The 13,681-nt window shown below is 46.0% G+C and overlaps 1 protein-coding gene across 1 annotated transcript in view; it reads right to left on the minus strand.

Annotated features, from left to right (window-relative positions):
* LOC311100939 (striatin-like) overlaps positions 1-13,681 on the minus strand; it is a 77,612-nt gene that overhangs the window by 36,053 nt on the left and 27,878 nt on the right. The gene's annotated exons all lie outside the window — the stretch shown is intronic.

A 13,681-nucleotide genomic window follows, 5' to 3' on the forward strand; every position in this document is an offset into this window, starting at 1 on the left:
TTTATTTGAACTTTTTTTAAACATATTTGAATATTTGTAGCTACTTTTTAAGTAAATACCTGCAATACGTTAGGAGATAAAAGAACATTGTGTTCTTCATTTCACCTGTCAGATTATTATGAAGCTTACGGTAGTCAAAGCAAGCAACAGAACAGTGTACTGTCTATACTCGGTTTGTTGGTTTTATGAAAAACGTTTTAATTAAATTGTTTTAAATCATAGCTAAAGTTTGTATTGCTACGGATTACGTGACGCGTTCAGCCTTTACGGCTGGCACTGCACGTTTGTGTCTAGCCAGATAGCTGCTAGCCATCATGAAAACGGAGCAGGCTAACACTAGCAGTGCTAGCCCACCAGCATTTTTATCCACGGCTGGGCACAAACGGTTCAGGTGTGAGATGATTCCACACAATCACATGAAGAAGATAAGGTGGAACTAGAAAATGGACAGGGCTTTGTCTGCCCTAAATGCACCACCGTCAAGCAGCTCAGGGAAGAGATCCTCCGGCTGTTAGCTCGGCTGTGAGAAAAGGATAACCTGCTTTCTAAGTACACCGACCTTGCTGTAACCCAGGCAAACCCAATCTCAGTGTTAAATGACTACTATAGCAAAGCTGTCGATGAGTCGGGCGACGTTGATCTGTCCCAATACAACGGACAGATGTTGAGCTCAACTCCGCTGCCCATGGGAGACTGGACACTCGCAAGGCGTAGGAGATCGGGGAGGCAGTCTGGCCACCCTTCATCTATCCGAGAAGATCATATCCAGCTGTCAAACAGCTTTTCCCCGCTTGAGACGGACCTACCAGCCCCATGAGTCAGCACGGATCCTGGCTGTAAACCAGTGGCTCCCTCCCCCACAGCAGTTCAGCAGCTCACTTCCCCATCGGATTCCATCATCGTGGGCAGCTCGATGGTGAGAGGTTTTCATCGTGGGCAGCTCGATGGTGAGAGGTTTTCATCGTGGGCAGCTCGATGGTGAGAGGTTTTTGCCTGCCTACGATCTGTGGACCGACCAACTTCCTCCTGCCCACGGTTCTGGCCAACTACTCCAATATTGACACCATCGTCACTCACGTAGGTTTTAAAAACCTTTGTTTTCACCGATCTGAGGAACTGAGGGAGGACTACAACATTTTTTTAAACACCCTCGCTAGCACAGGGAAGATAATAATTATCTCTGGCCCCCTCCCGTGCTACCGAAGTGGTTCGGAACGTTTCAGCCGACTCTTTGCCCTGAACGAGTACCTGAAGAAACATTGCAACGACAGGAATGCTGTGGTAGCCATGCTGGTTAAGTGTGCCTTGAATTATAAATAAATCACAGACAGTGTCACCAGCAAAAAGCACCCCCACACCATAATACCTTCCCCTCCATGCTTTACGGTGGGAAATACACATGCGAAGATCATCCGTTCACCCACACAAAGAAACAGTGGTTGGAACCAAAAATCTCAAATTTGGACTCCAGACCAAAAGGACAAATTTCCACCGGTCTAATGTCCATTGCTCGTGTTTCTTGGCCCAAGCAGGTCTCTTCTTCTTATTGGTGTCCTTTAGTAGGAATGGGCTACAAGACCTGGTAGAGCACGGCGCTTGTAACGCCAAGGTAGTGGGTTCGATCCCCGGGACCACCCATACACAAAAATGTATGCACGCACGACTGTAAGTCGCTTTGGATAAAAGCGTCTGCTAAATGGCATATTATATTATTATTATTATTATTATTATAAGACCATCGCCAAGCAGCTTGGTGAGAAGGTGACAACAGTTGGTGCGATTATTCGCAAATGGAAGAAACACAAAATAACTGTCAGTCTCCCTCGGCCTGGGGCTCCATGCAAGATCTCACCTCGTGGAGTTGCAATGATCATGAGAACGGTGAGGAATCAGCCCAGAACTACATGGGAGGATATTGTCAATGATCTCAAGGCAGCCGGGACCATAGTCAGCAAGTAAACAATTGGTAACACACTACGCCGTGAAGGACTGAAATCCTGCAGCGCCCGCAAGGTCCCCCTGCTCAAGAAAGCACATATACAGGGCTGTCTGAAGTTTGCCAATGAACATCTGAATGATTCAGAGGAGAACTGGGTGAAAGTGTTGTGGTCAGATGAGACCAAAATCGAGCTCTTTGGCATCAACTCAACTCGCCGTGTTTGGAGGAGGAGGAATGCTGCCTATGACCCCAAGAACACCATCCCCACCGTCAAACATGGAGGTGGAAACATTATGCTTTGGGGGTGTTTTTCTGCTAAGGGGACAGGACAACTTCACCGCATCAAAGGGACGATGGACGGGGCCATGTACCGTCAAATCTTGGGTGAGAACCTCCTTCCCTCAGCCAGGGCATTGAAAATGGGTTGTGGATGGGTATTCCAGCATGACAATGACCCAAAACACACGGCCAAGGCAACAAAGGAGTGGCTCAAGAAGAAGCACATTAACCTTCCTGGTTAAATAAAGGTTAAATAAATAAATAAATAAATAGAATTAAGGTCCTGGAGTGGCCTAGCCAGTCTCCAGACCTTAATCCCATAGAAAATCTGTGGAGGGAGCTGAAGGTTCGAGTTGCCAAACGTCAGCCTCGAAACCTTAATGACTTGGAGAAGATCTGCAAAGAGGAGTGGGACAAAATCCCTCCTGAGATGTGTGCAAACCTTTTGGCCAACTACAAGAAGGGTCTGACCTCTGTGATTGCCAACAAGGGTTTTGCCACCAAGTACTAAGTCATGTTTTGCAAAGGGGTCAAATACTTATTTCCCTCATTAAAATGCTAATCAATTTATAACATTTTTGACATGCTTTTTTCTGGATTTTTTGTTGTTATTCTGTCTCTCACTGTTCAAATAAACCTACCATTAGAATTATAGACTGATCATGTCTTTGTCAGTGGGCAAACGTACAAAATCAGCAGGGGATCAAATACTTTTTTCCCTCACTGTATGTGTTATTTCATAGTTTTGATGTCTTCGCTATTAATCTACAATGTAGAAAATAGTAAAAATAAAGAAAAACCCTGGAATGAGTAGGTTTGTCCAAATATTTGACTGGTACTGTATCACAAGACATTTAGAAATGCCAGACGGGCTAATTTTTCTAACTTCATCACTATTAAATCAGAATAATTTGAGAGTGCTCTTCTCGACTATTGGATGGCCTGATAAATCCTACCCCCGCAAACATATGTGAACTTTCCTCGACATCTACAGTGGGGAAAAAAAGTATTTAGTCAGCCACCAATTGTGCAAGTTCTCCCACTTAAAAAGATGAGAGAGGCCTGTAATTTTCATCATAGGTACACGTCAACTATGACAGACAAATTGAGAATTTTTTTCTCCAGAAAATCACATTGTAGGATTTTTTATGAATTTATTTGCAAATTATGGTGGAAAATAAGTATTTGGTCACCTACAAACAAGCAAGATTTCTGGCTCTCACAGACCTGTAACTTCTTCTTTAAGAGGCTCCTCTGTCCTCCACTCGTTACCTGTATTAATGGCACCTGTTTGAACTTGTTATCAGTATAAAAGACACCTGTCCACAACCTCAAACAGTCACACTCCAAACTCCACTATGGCCAAGACTAAAGAGCTGTCAAAGGACACCAGAAACAAAATTGTAGACCTGCACCAGGCTGGGAAGACTGAATCTGCAATAGGTAAGCAGCTTGGTTTGAAGAAATCAACTGTGGGAGCAAGTATTAGGAAATGGAAGACATACAAGACCACTGATAATCTCCCTCGATCTGGGGCTCCACGCAAGATCTCACCCCGTGGGGTCAAAATGATCACAAGAACGGTGAGCAAAAATCCCAGAACCACACGGGGGGACCTAGTGAATGACCTGCAGAGAGCTGGGACCAAAGTAACAAAGCCTACCATCAGTAACACACTACGCCGCCAGGGACTCAAATCCTGCAGTGCCAGACGTGTCCCCCTGCTTAAGCCACTACATGTCCAGGCCCGTCTGAAGTTTGCTAGAGTGCATTTGGATGATCCAGAAGAGGATTGGGAGAATGTCATATGGTCAGATGAAACCAAAATATAACTTTTTGGTTAAAAAACTCAACTCACCGTGTTTGGAGGACAAAGAATGCTGAGTTGCATCCAAAGAACACCATACCTACTGTGAAGCATGGGGGTGGAAACATCATGCTTTGGGGCTGTTTTTCTGCAAAGGGACAAGGACGACTGATCCGTGTAAAGGAAAGAATGAATGGGGCCATGTATCGTGAGATTTTGAGTGAAAACCTCCTTCCATCAGCAAGGGCATTGAAGATGAAACGTGGCTGGGTCTTTCAGCATGACAATGATCCCAAACACACCGCCCGGGCAACGAAGGAGTGGCTTCGTAAGAAGCATTTCAAGGTCCTGGAGTGGCCTAGCCAGTCTCCAGATCTCAACCCCATAGAAAATCTTTGGAGGGAGTTGAAAGTCTGTGTTGCCCAACGACAGCCCCAAAACATCACTGCTCTAGAGGAGATCTGCATGGAGGAATGGGCCAAAATACCAGCAACAGTGTGTGAAAACCTTGTGAAGACTTACAGAAAACGTTTGACCTGTGTCATTGCCAACAAAGGGTATATAACAAAGTATTGAGAAACTTTTGTTATTGACCAAATACTTATTTTCCACCATAATTTGCAAATAAATGTAAAAAAAATCCTACAATGTGATTTTCTGGATTTTTTTTCTCATTTTGTCTGTCATAGTTGACGTGTACCTATGATGAAAATTACAGGCCTCTCTCATCTTTTTAAGTGGGAGAACTTGCACAATTGGTGGCTGACTAAATACTTTTCCCCCCCACTGTAAATATGATGAGTTTGCGGCATATTTCAGAGATAAGATAACCAACATTAGGCTGGGTATGAGTCAAGCAAGGCCTGATGAGAAGTGTGATGATATGTGCCCTAGCCTACCACGCAAAGGAACTATGGATTTATTTTCCCTGGTTGACACAGACACGCTCAGGAAAGTGATATCACAACTTAAGCCTTCTACCTGCCTTCTCTTGATCCTATCCCCACCACCTTCTTCGAAGCAGTTTTTAATTGCGTATCTGAAGAAGTGCAAGCTATTGTTAATCACTCCCTGTTTACAGGCACTTTCCCCACTGCACTAAACACTGCTATGGTGAAACCCCTTCTGAAGAAAAGTAATCTATAGTGAAACTCCTTCTGGAGAAAAGTCATCTATGGTGAAACCCCTTCTGAAGAAAAGTCATCTATGGTGAAACCCCTTCTGGAGAAAAGTCATCTATGGTGAAACCCCTTCTGAAGAAAAGTCATCTATGGTGAAACCCCTTCTGGAGAAAAGTCATCTATGGTGAAACCCCTTCTGAAGAAAAGTCATCTATGGTGAAACCCTTTCTGAAGAAAAGTCATCTATGGTGAAACCCCTTCTGGAGAAAAGTCATCTATGGTGAAACCCCTTCTGGAGAAAAGTCATCTATGGTGAAACCCCTTCTGGAGAAAAGTCATCTATGGTGAAACCCCTTCTGGAGAAAAGTCATCTATGGTGAAACCCCTTCTGGAGAAAAGTCATCTATGGTGAAACCCCTTCTGAAGAAAAGTCATCTATGGTGAAACCCCTTCTGGAGAAAAGTCATCTATGGTGAAACCACTTCTGAAGAAAAGTCATCTATGGTGAAACCCCTTCTGAAGAAAAGTCATCTATGGTGAAACCCCTTCTGGAGAAAAGTCATCTATGGTGAAACCCCTTCTGAAGAAAAGTCATCTATGGTGAAACCCCTTCTGGAGAAAAGTCATCTATGGTGAAACCCCTTCTGAAGAAAAGTCATCTATGGTGAAACCCCTTCTGAAGAAAAGTCATCTATAGTGAAACCCCTTCTGAAGAAAAGTCATCTATGGTGAAACCCCTTCTGGAGAAAAGTCATCTATGGTGAAACCCCTTCTGAAGAAAAGTCATCTATGGTGAAACCCCTTCTGAAGAAAAGTCATCTATGGTGAAACCCCTTCTGAAGAAAAGTCATCTATGGTGAAACCCCTTCTGAAGAAAAGTCCTCTATGGTGAAACCCCTTCTGAAGAAAAGTCCTCTATGGTGAAACCCCTTCTGGAGAAAAGTCATCTATGGTGAAACCCCTTCTGGAGAAAAGTCATCTATGGTGAAACCCCTTCTGGAGAAAAGTCATCTATGGTGAAACCCCTTCTGAAGAAAAGTCATCTATGGTGAAACCCCTTCTGGAGAAAAGTCATCTATGGTGAAACCCCTTCTGGAGAAAAGTAATCTATGGTGAAACCCCTTCTGAAGAAAAGTCATCTATGGTGAAACCCCTTCTGAAGAAAAGTCCTCTATGGTGAAACCCCTTCTGGAGAAAAGTCATCTATAGTGAAACCCCTTCTGAAGAAAAGTCATCTATGGTGAAACCCCTTCTGAAGAAAAGTCATCTATGGTGAAACCCCTTCTGGAGAAAAGTCATCTATGGTGAAACCCCTTCTGGAGAAAAGTCATCTATGGTGAAACCCCTTCTGAAGAAAAGTCCTCTATGGTGAAACCCCTTCTGGAGAAAAGTCATCTATGGTGAAACCCCTTCTGGAGAAAAGTCATCTATGGTGAAACCCCTTCTGGAGAAAAGTCATCTATGGTGAAACCCCTTCTGAAGAAAAGTCATCTATGGTGAAACCCCTTCTGGAGAAAAGTCATCTATGGTGAAACCCCTTCTGGAGAAAAGTAATCTATGGTGAAACCCCTTCTGAAGAAAAGTCATCTATGGTGAAACCCCTTCTGAAGAAAAGTCCTCTATGGTGAAACCCCTTCTGGAGAAAAGTCATCTATGGTGAAATCCCTTCTGGAGAAAAGTCATCTATCGTGAAACCCCTTCTGAAGAAAAGTCATCTATGGTGAAACCCCTTCTGAAGAAAAGTCATCTATGGTGAAACCCCTTCTGGAGAAAAGTCATCTATGGTGAAACCCCTTCTGGAGAAAAGTCATCTATGGTGAAACCCCTTCTGAAGAAAAGTCATCTATGGTGAAACCCCTTCTGAAGAAAAGTCATCTATGGTGAAACCCCTTCTGAAGAAAAGTCATCTATGGTGAAACCCCTTCTGGAGAAAAGTAATCTATAGTGAAACCCCTTCTGGAGAAAAGTCATCTGGATTCTTCAGCTCTTAGCCATTTCCGGCCAATCTCCAACCTTCCATTCTTAAGCAAACTTCTGGAGAAATTGGTATTCAAACAGCTAAATGATTTTTTTAGTTTAAAATGTATTTAAAAGACAAGACGAGGTACTTATTGTTGGAGCCAAAGCACAGAGAGAGAATCTAGCCGCACATTATAATTCACAGGCAATAGAGATAAAACACCAGGTAAAAAACCCAGGTGTTATTTTAGATTCTGAACTAAATTTCGAATCACACATCAGGAATGTGACCAAAACAGCTTTTTACCCCCTGAGGAACATTGCCAAGGTGCGGCCGTTTCTCTCTCAGGCGGATACAGAGAGACTCATCCATGCTTTATTACAAGCAGGCTTGACTACTGTAATGCTCTCCTGTCTGGTCTACCCAAGAAAGACATTGGTCAACTGCAAAACAACCAGAATGCTGCAACACGAGTACTGACCAAGACCAAACGGAGAGCACACATTACACCGGTTTTAAGGTCACTGCACTGTTTTAGAATTAATTTAAAGATTGTTCGACGATTGTGCACCTCAATACATATCAGACATGCTTTTAAGTTATGTACCCAGTACGTCCCTCAGGTCCTCTGGCACTGGCCTTTTAACTATCCCAAAGCCTAGGATCAAGAGGCATGGAGAGGCAGCCTTTAGTTACTATGCCCCCAGCCTCTGGAACAGCCTGCCAGAGATCCTGAGGGGGGCTGAAATTTTAAAAGAGATCTTAAAACATATTTTTAGCTTTGCTTTTCCTCAGGAGGCTTTTTGGTTGTTCAGTTTGAGTAATTATTTGTTTGTAGTGTAGTAAATATTTCAGCTTTTATTTATTGTTTTTTATGAGTTTTTTTTCTTCTTCTGTAAAGCACATTGTGTTGCATTCCATGTCTGAAATGTGCTGTATAAATAAAGCTTGATTTGATTTAGTCCCCAGTCACATGGTGTTTATTTACAAGCACACAACGATGAGACCGGAGCCTTGTGAGTCACTCCCTGTTTTGCAGCATGCACCAGGTGATCTAATCACAGGATCGAATTCACAACTAAATGTTTGCCAGCTAGATATCTTATAACTATTAAGTTAACTGTCTAAAATGTGCTAAATGCTCTGCAGTTGTGCATTTGGTTTGCTAATTTAGTGGCTAGTTAGCTATCTAGCTAAGTGGTTCGCTTCTTCCAAAATCAAGCATTCGCTTGGTAACAGCAGAGAATCCTCTCCTGGATCAAGAGCCTTGCTTGCTAATATTTGTTTTGTGCGTGCAGCAAACTGGGAGTAACATTTTTGAGTTACTTGTATAATTGTATACTTTAGATCAGAAACTGTATAAATGTTCACAATGCACTCGTTAGCATTTAGTTAGCATTCTCTATGGGATTTTACATGTACTTGTCAGCATTGCTAACCTTCGGATTACAGAGTATCAGCGGGGTTTAAAAACATTAAAAACATTTAAATACAGCACCCCTTGTGTTCAGTGCCGGTATTACCGAATATCCCGGTATGGCACAAAGTTGGTATGAAGGTATGACAATCTGGATACCGCCCAAGCCTACAACACTATGATCACCAATACATTCTCCTGTCCTTGTCCCTGCCCCTGCATGAAGGCTCTCTGAGAGGGTAAACAACATCACTATCAACACCCATACATTCAGCTGACAAACTATTTAAGCAGCATCATTTGTATGTCAATTACCTGCATTCATTTGGCTGTTTTTCTGAGTCCAAGATAATCTAGTTTAGAATCCAGATAGGCTAAAGTCATTTGTCTTTTCTTGGGAGAAATTATCTTCTCTACAGCACAATATAGGGGAATAGAATGTAAGGGGAATATATTGTAGGGGGACTAGAATGTAGGGGGACTAGAATGTAGGGGAACTAGAATGTAGGGGAACTAGAATGTAGGGGGACTAGAATGTAGGGGGACTAGAATGTAGGGGAACTAGAATGTAGGGGAACTAGAATGTAGGGGAACTAGAATGTAGGGGGAATAGAATGTAGGGGGACTAGAATGTAGGGGAACTAGAATGTAGGGGGAATAGAATGTAGGGGGAATAGAATGTAGGGGGAATAGAATGTAGGGGAACTAGAATGTAGGGGAACTAGAATGTAGGGGAACTAGAATGTAGGGGGAATAGAATGTAGGGGGAATAGAATGTAGGGGAACTAGAATGTAGGGGAACTAGAATGTAGGGGAACTAGAATGTAGGGGGAATAGAATGTAGGGGGAATAGAATGTAGGGGGACTAGAATGTAGGGGAACTAGAATGTAGGGGGAATAGAATGTAGGGGGAATAGAATGTAGGGGAACTAGAATGTAGGGGAACTAGAATGTAGGGGAACTAGAATGTAGGGGGAATAGAATGTAGGGGGAATAGAATGTAGGGGGACTAGAATGTAGGGGGACTAGAATGTAGGGGAACTAGAATGTAGGGGGAATAGAATGTATGGGGAATAGAATGTAGGGGGAATAGAATGTAGGGGGACTAGAATGTAGGGGGACTAGAATATAGGGGAATATAATGTAGGATAATATAATGTAGGGGAATAGAATGTAGGGGAATAGAATGTAGGGGAATAGAATGTAGGGGGAATAGAATGTAGGGGAATAGAATGTAGGGGAACTAGAATGTAGGGGGAATAGAATGTAGGGGAATAGAATGTAGGGGAACTAGAATGTAGGGGGAATAGAATATAGGGGAAGAGAATGTAGGGGGAATAGAATGTAGGGGGAATAGAATGTAGGGGGAATGATTGTAGGGGAAGAGAATGTAGGGGAAGAGAATGTAGGGGGAATAGATTGTAGGGGAATAGAATGTAGGGGAAGAGAATGTAGGGGGAATAGAATGTAGGGGGAATAGAATGTAGGGGGAATGATTGTAGGGGAAGAGAATGTAGGGGAAGAGAATGTAGGGGGAATAGATTGTAGGGGACTAGAATGTAGGGGACTAGAATGTAGGGGATTAGAATGTAGGGGAATAACACCTCCTTACTTTTACTTGAAAGTCCACTGGTTCACAGGGATTGGTGTGTTTAATGGGGTGTGGAGCTGGGTTCACAGGGATTGGTGTGTTTAATGGGGTGTGTAGCTGGGTTCACAGGGATTGGTGTGTTTAATGGGGTGTGGAGCTAGGTTCACAGGGATTGGTGTGTTTAATGGGGTGTGGAGCTGGGTTCACAGGGATTGGTGTGTTTAATGGGGTGTGGAGCTGGGTTCACAGGGATTGGTGTGTTTAATGGGGTGTGTAGCTATAGTCTATATTGTATGGGTCTGTGTTTTCTTATATAAGGTGTTGTGGGAGTCACAGAGGTACACATTGTTTCTACCTACTTACTACCCATATATCTATCTATATGGGGCTAAACAGACCAACACCAAATATATCTACCTATATGGGGCTAAACAGACCAACACCAAATATATCTACCTATATGGGGCTAAACAGACCAACACCAAATATATCTACCTATATGGGGCTAAACAGACCAACACCAACACCCTTCTAGTCCTACCACAGAGCAGAGGAGTCTCCCTGCCCTCACAGCATCTTACAGCCAGGCAGGTAGAACTCGGGGGGCCCATAACTCGGGGGGCCCATAACTCGGGGGGCCCATAACTCACTCTCTCCTGTCTCAGTCCATGCTGCAGATAGTAGGCACCACAGAAACTGGGACAGCAACACAATCAAGAAGAAATTAGAATTAATTCCCTTGGAAAGCGTTGATGAGTCATGACTGCTCTGCTTCAATCTGGCGGATTTAAATAACCTGAGCTTCATTTCACATCCACCCATCATCCTCAAAAATCTCTATATCAGCCCTCTCTAGAAACATACACAGCACATCTTCAGAGGCCCGAAGGATTCAGGACTGGACTAATGATTTATCTATGAAGTTGAAGAAGTCCACATTGGACAGGAGAAATGATCCCACACAATAATCAGATTCATGAAGAGAAAGATGATTACTTTATTGTCCATTGTTGCAGGGAAACTGAAATGAGTCTTCTGATTATTCCAAACTCCTCTGAGAAACACACACAGAGCTGAAGTCCACAGACAGACAGAGAATCTGAATCTACATTCAGGATGCCATGTTGAGAAGTGCTAAATGCCAAGCAGAGCATAAACTCCTTCGTATTCCTGATAGCCTAGCTATATTCTGATGTGGCTGAAACAGGCCACTGGGAGGAGAGGACAGAGGAAGAGCATTACATTTTTTTTTTACATTTTAGTCATTTAGCAGACGCTCTTATCCAGAGCGACTTACAGTTAGTGATTACATTTTTTTTTTTTATACTGGCCCCCCGTGGGAATCGAACACACAACCCTGGCGTTGCAAATGCCATGCTCTATCAACTGAGCTACATCCCTGCCGGCCATTCCCTCCCCTACCCTGGACGACGCTGTGCCAATTGTGTGCCGCCCATGAGTCTCCCGGTCGCGGCCGGCTGCGACAGAGCCTGGATTTGAACCAGGATCTCTAGTGGCACAGTAAGCACTGCGATGCAGTGCCTTAGACCACTGCGCCACTCAGGAGTACATTAGGGAGTGAACAGAGGAGGACAGGTCTTTAGAGAATGATTTTGGCTCAGCATCCCTTCATCCCTCCCCAGTGTCCTCCCCCTTCATCCCCCAGTCCAGTGTCAGAGATAGTAGCGGACTACGGAGAGGATAGGAGGAGAGGATAGGAGGAAGAAGAGATGATAGAAGGATAGCTCTTCAGAGAATGACCGTCTTTGGCTCTCCATCCCTCCCTCCCCAATCAAACATTAACCTTGGCTGGAATGCTGCTATGAGTCAACTGGGCCATAAAAAAAGGAACCAGGAAGCGTTTTAATACCACCGTTACAGTCCTCACTCTGACCGGCTGACTGCTTTATCAGGCCAGAGGTCAAGGGTCTCTCAGTCTGCTCCAGTTTAGAGTCGACGGAGGTAAAAACGGTTGCATCAGACCAGAGCTTGTGAGGATGGGATAGGTGTAGGTAGAGGGGGTGGGTAGAGGGGGTGGGTAGAGGGGTGGGTAGAGGGGGTAGGTAGAGGGGTGGGTAGAGGGGGTGGGTAGAGGGGTAGGTAGAGGGGTGGGTAGAGGGGGTAGGTAGAGGGGGTTGGTAGAGGGGGTAGGTAGAGGGGTGGGTAGAGGGGGTAGGCAGAGGGGGTAGGTAGAGGGGGTGGGTAGAGGGGGTGGGTAGAGGGGGTGGGTAGAGGGGTGGGTAGAGGGGTGGGTAGAGGGGGTAGGCAGAGGGGGTAGGTAGAGGGGTGGCTAGAGGGGGTAGGTAGAGGGGGTGGGTAGAGGGGGTAGGTAGAGGGGGTAGGTAGAGGGGGTAGGTAGAGGTGTGGGTAGAGGGGGTAGGTAGAGGGGGTAGAGGGGGTAGGTAGAGGGGGTGGGTAGAGGGGGTAGGTAGAGGGGGTAGGTAGAGGGTGTGGGTAGAGGGTGTGGGTAGAGGGTGTGGGTAGAGGGGTAGGTAGAGGGGTGGGTAGAGGGGGTGGGTAGAGGGGGTGGGTAGAGGGGGTAGGTAGAGGGGTGGGTAGAGGGGTAGGTAGAGGGGGTAGGTAGAGGGGGTGGGTAGAGGGGTAGGTAGAGGGGTGGGTAGAGGGGTAGGTAGAGGGGTGGGTAGAGGGGGTAGGTAGAGGGGTGGGTAGAGGGGTAGGTAGAGGGGTGGGTAGAGGGGTAGGTAGAGGGGTGGGTAGAGGGGGTAGGTAGAGGGGTGGGTAGAGGGGTAGGTAGAGGGGTGGGTAGAGGGGTGGGTAGAGGGGGTGGGTAGAGGGGGTAGGTAGAGGGGTGGGTAGAGGGGGTAGGCAGAGGGGGTAGGTAGAGGGGGTGGATAGAGGGGGTGGGTAGAGGGGTGGGTAGAGGGGTGGGTAGAGGGGGTAGGCAGAGGGGGTAGGTAGAGGGGTGGGTAGAGGGGGTAGGTAGGGTTGGTGGGTAGAGGGGTGGGTAAAGTGGGTAGGTAGAGGGGGTAGGTAGAGGTGTGGGTAGAGGGGGTAGGTAGAGGGGGTAGAGGGGGTAGGTAGAGGGGGTGGGTAGAGGGGGTAGGTAGAGGGGGTAGGTAGAGGGGGTAGGTAGAGGGTGTGGGTAGAGGGGTAGGTAGAGGGGTGGGTAGAGGGGTGGGTAGAGGGGGTAGGTAGAGGGGTGGGTAGAGGGGTAGGTAGAGGGGTGGGTAGAGGGGGTAGGTAGAGGGGTGGGTAGAGGGGTAGGTAGAGGGGGTGGGTAGAGGGGGTAGGTAGAGGGGTGGGTAGAGGGGTGGGTAGAGGGGTGGGTAGAGGGGTGGGTAGAGGGGGTAGGCAGAGGGGGTAGGTAGAGGGGGTAGGTAGAGGGGGTAGGTAGAGGGGGTGGGTAGAGGGGGTGGGTAGAGGGGTGGGTAGAGGGGTGGGTAGAGGGGGTAGGCAGAGGGGGTAGGTAGAGGGGTGGGTAGAGGGGCTAGGTAGAGGGGGTGGGTAGAGGGGGTAGGTAGAGGGGTGGGTAGAGGGGGTAGGTAGAGGGGTGGGTAGAGGGGGTAGGTAGACGGGGTAGAGGGGGTAGGTAGAGTGGGTGGGTAG

This window comes from Coregonus lavaretus (assembly GCF_964263955.1).
Source record: "Coregonus lavaretus genome assembly, chromosome: 25".
NCBI lineage: Eukaryota > Metazoa > Chordata > Actinopteri > Salmoniformes > Salmonidae > Coregonus > Coregonus lavaretus.